This window comes from Emys orbicularis, chromosome 20, assembly GCF_028017835.1.
Source record: "Emys orbicularis isolate rEmyOrb1 chromosome 20, rEmyOrb1.hap1, whole genome shotgun sequence".
Classification (NCBI taxonomy): domain Eukaryota; kingdom Metazoa; phylum Chordata; order Testudines; family Emydidae; genus Emys; species Emys orbicularis.
Genome location: NC_088702.1, coordinates 21,828,940 through 21,832,749, shown reverse-complemented (window position 1 = coordinate 21,832,749; position 3,810 = coordinate 21,828,940). Strand labels below are relative to the sequence as shown.

Below are 3,810 nucleotides of genomic sequence, written 5' to 3'. Positions count from 1 at the left end.
CACCTGATGCAAAACACAGCATTGATACAGTCAAGTCAATATATGAGTGTTGCCAACTCTTGTCATTCTCACAATTATTGGTATTTCCCTTTAAAGCTTCCTGGAGTCATGTGATCACAGCAGAATCTCAGTTTTTATTTTAAAAAAGAAGTTGTTTCTAGCCTTAGTTTTTTGTGGCTGTGGAGAACAGCAGGAAAAGGTGACCAAGAAACCCTCAAAACAGGAGGCAAATGAAAAAAACAGTAACACTTTAAAAAATCTAATAATTTTTAGGGGCCTGAATGGTGATTTTTTGAATGCTCATGGTCGACATTACTGGGAAATGCTTGTTCCAGTGCCCTCATTCATTTGTAACCCGGCTGATAGCGCACAAACTAGCCATGGTCTGCACTTCTTCAAATCAAAGGCATTGTTTAAAAGGTGCACAAAGTCTGCTGTAGGTCCTGGCTGGAGGGTCTGGTAGGCCGGGTTCTAAAGAGACAGCAGCTGACAGCAACGTTGGTTGCTACATTGAGTTACATCAGTTGAGGATCTTCGTGTATTCTGTTGGTTTTCCTGTATTAGACAAAATGTTTTGTCTAAAAAGCCTAGAAAATTGACTCACTGCAGAAAATTGAAGAATAAAAATGCCGCTTCTTTTCTGGCTTGATTTTTAAAATTTGGGAGGGTCATGCCTTGATCTCCAGCTGGGATTGGGTCTCTGATTCATGAACACATCTGCTGATCATTTAAGCTTTTTCCCGTCTTCCTTCAAAGCGGTCTTCCGAACCCTTTCGGCATCTTCAGCCACTTCATTGAGAAATCTCAACAGCATGAAGTAGGTGGTTAAAAAAGAGATTCCCGCAGTTAACATGGGACCAAGCACTGGTACATATGCAGTTAATTTAGGCAAACTCGTCTTTAGCAGCAGTTTGATTACAACATCTCTGTTTATTTCTTTTGCCCCGGGAGATATGATAACAGCCTTCAGCTCCGCTATCGGTTTCCCAGTCTGCCTGGCCAGATTAGCCAAGGAGCCGTCATCTAGGCCGAAGTACTTGTAGAAGGCAATCATGGATCCTAGCAGGATGCTAATATCACAAGCAACAGAGATCCCTGGGATAGGAATAACATTGACAAAAGCCGACGCGAGAGAGATTAGCCATATCCACTTCTTCAGGGCAGCTTTCTTCTCCTCTATGATTTCTGCAGACAGGTTTGGCAGACTGAGTAGAAAGGCAAGTCTCTGCAGACCTTGGATATCATCCTGCAAAGTCTTTACAAGGCAAGGAGCATCATACTTCATGAATTCACAGCTGGAGAGAAGGAAAATCTCTGGGTTGCTGATCCCTGCCTTTTGCAGGTGTTTCCTGCAGTCCATCCTGAGTCGCTGCAGGACGCTCTCCTGACTGAATGTTCTAGGGTGATCCCTTTCTTCATTGCGCAAGTCTTCATCCACCTTGGCGCGCACAAAATAGAACCTCTTCCCCATCCTCTCGATCTCTCAAGCCAGGGCCATGTGGTTGCCTTTGAAGCGCTCCGAAGCGATGATCACGAAGAAGTCATAGCGTTCGAAGTTCACCTGCTTCAGGTGTGTGTTTGGCTGAAAATCTGGGGTACCAGTGCCGGGCAGGTCCCACAGCCTCACGTTAGGGTGGTTTGGATAGGGATAAACGGTTGGCTCCGTCATCATTTCTGTCACCCCAGTTGGGGCAGCTCCGTCACCCTCAGCGGTCAGTCCCCGCAGGGCGTTGATGAAGGACGATTTCCCGGCGCCCGTCTCCCCTGTGACTGCAATGTTGAGAATGGTGGATTTGAACGACTCCAGCTCCGCCTGCACTATAGAAGCCACTTCAGCCTGTCCTTTGTCTTTGAAAAGATCCGTGAACTCCTGAAACACCTTTATGGAGCCATTGAAGAGTTCCTTGGGGTCCAACCCTAGATCCAGAGCTTTCATGAGACGTGAGATTAACTCCATATCCTTCCTGAGCGCGGAGACTAGCTCCATATCTATGGCACCTGCAAGAGATTCCCTCTTCCCAAGACAAGAAAAGGAAAAGGCATGTTTTTGGTTAGTGTAAATGTAGCCTTAAAAAATAAAACTGTTCATCTAGCAACTAACAAATTTGCAGCTGACCCCCCACCAGCACATGTGCTGAAAACTTCCATCCCCATCTCCACTGTGCACAAACCTTAACCTCCCCAGTGCACGGACTATTACTCTTGGGGGAATTCTGTGCTCCTGCCTGCGTGCATAATTAACGAGCTGTGCATATTGTTAATAATTTGGCATGGAATTCTCCCGGGAGTAGACTATGGGGCCTTCAGCTGTGCTGCTCTGTGGAGCCAGGAGAGCAGGAGGTCGCCATGGAGGTGTCTGATGTCTGGAGTACGTGTTGCTTTTCGGAATGTGTTGAAGATGGGAGTGAAAGCCAAGGACCACCCAGCACAGGCACAGGGGTGGAGAGAGAGGGGCTCAGACAGCCCCCCACCAGAAAGCAAACTGCTCCTAATTCCCAACTCCCACATGGGGGGCAGGCACCCCTAGAGTGCTGCTCCCCCAGATCCTGGCTGACACGAGGGGTGGATGAGAGAAGGACTCTGACACTCCCAAATCCTGGTACACACCTGGGAGGAGACTATGTGGGGCTGACACACTCCTTCACCCCTCATCCCACCCCCTTGCCCTTCCACTCATCTGCATGTCACCCCTAGCATCCCCCCCTCTTATCCCCACCCCTTCCCCCTGAGGTGGTCCCCAACCCCTCCCCTATCAACCACCCCCATTTATCCCCCTCCCCTCACTGCAGCCCTAAACCTCGATAATCAGAATAAGAAACTACTTGGACAGAATCATAGACGTAGGACTGGAAGGGACCTTGAGAGGTCATCAAGTCCAGTCCCCTGCACTTGTGGCAGGACTAAGTACTATCTAGACCTTCCCTGACAGGTGTTTCACTAACCTGCTCTTAAAAATCTCCAATGACCGAGATTCCACAACCTCCCTAGGAAACTTATTCCAGTGCTTAACCACCCTGACAGTTAGGAACTTTTTCCTAACGTCGAACCTAAACCGCCCTTGCTGCAATTAAAGCCCATTGCTTCTTGTCCTGTCCTCAGAGTTAAGAACAATATTTCTCCCTCCTCCTTGTAACAACCTTTTATGCACTTGAAAACTGTTCTCATGTCCCCTCTCCGGCTTCTCTTCTCCAGACTAAGGCTCTGTCTACACAACGCACCTTACAGCAGTGCCGTTGTGCCACTGGAGCCGCACCGTTGTAAGGTGCTCTGTGTAGCTGCACTTTATCACCAGTCGAGAGCTCTCCTGGTGATAAAATAAAACCACACCTAACAAGGGGGCTCCCAGTGACAAAGCACTGTCCACACTGGTACTTTTCAATGCTAAAACGTATGTCGTTCAGGGGGGTGTTTTTTTTACACCCAGAGCAACAAAAGTTTTAGTGCTGAAAGTGCCAGTGTAGACAAAGCCTAAACAAACGCAATTATTTCAATCTTCCCTTATAGGTCATGTTTTCTAGACCTTTAATCATTTCTGTTGCTCTTCTCTGGACTTTGTCCAATTTGTCCACATCTTTCCTGAAATGTGTTGCCCAGAACTGGACACAACACTCCAGTTGAGGCCATATTAGCACAGACTAGAGCGGAAGAATTACTCCTTGTATAGTTTCCTTTTTCTTTTCAGATCTCAGCCCTGGGGTAGATTGAATTTAGGACCAGATGTTATGTTTGACGGCTGTATCATCCCCCCACGCTGTCCATGTCATGGCTATTAACGCTCAGCCTCTGAGCATAAGCAGTTAGACGTGTGAA

The 3,810-nt window shown here is 47.6% G+C and overlaps 1 pseudogene; it reads right to left on the bottom strand.

Annotated features, from left to right (window-relative positions):
* Positions 1 to 724: 724 nt before the first annotated feature.
* On the bottom strand, positions 725 to 1,966 carry LOC135892800 (interferon-inducible GTPase 5-like; annotated as a pseudogene).
* Positions 1,967 to 3,810: the final 1,844 nt, after the last annotated feature.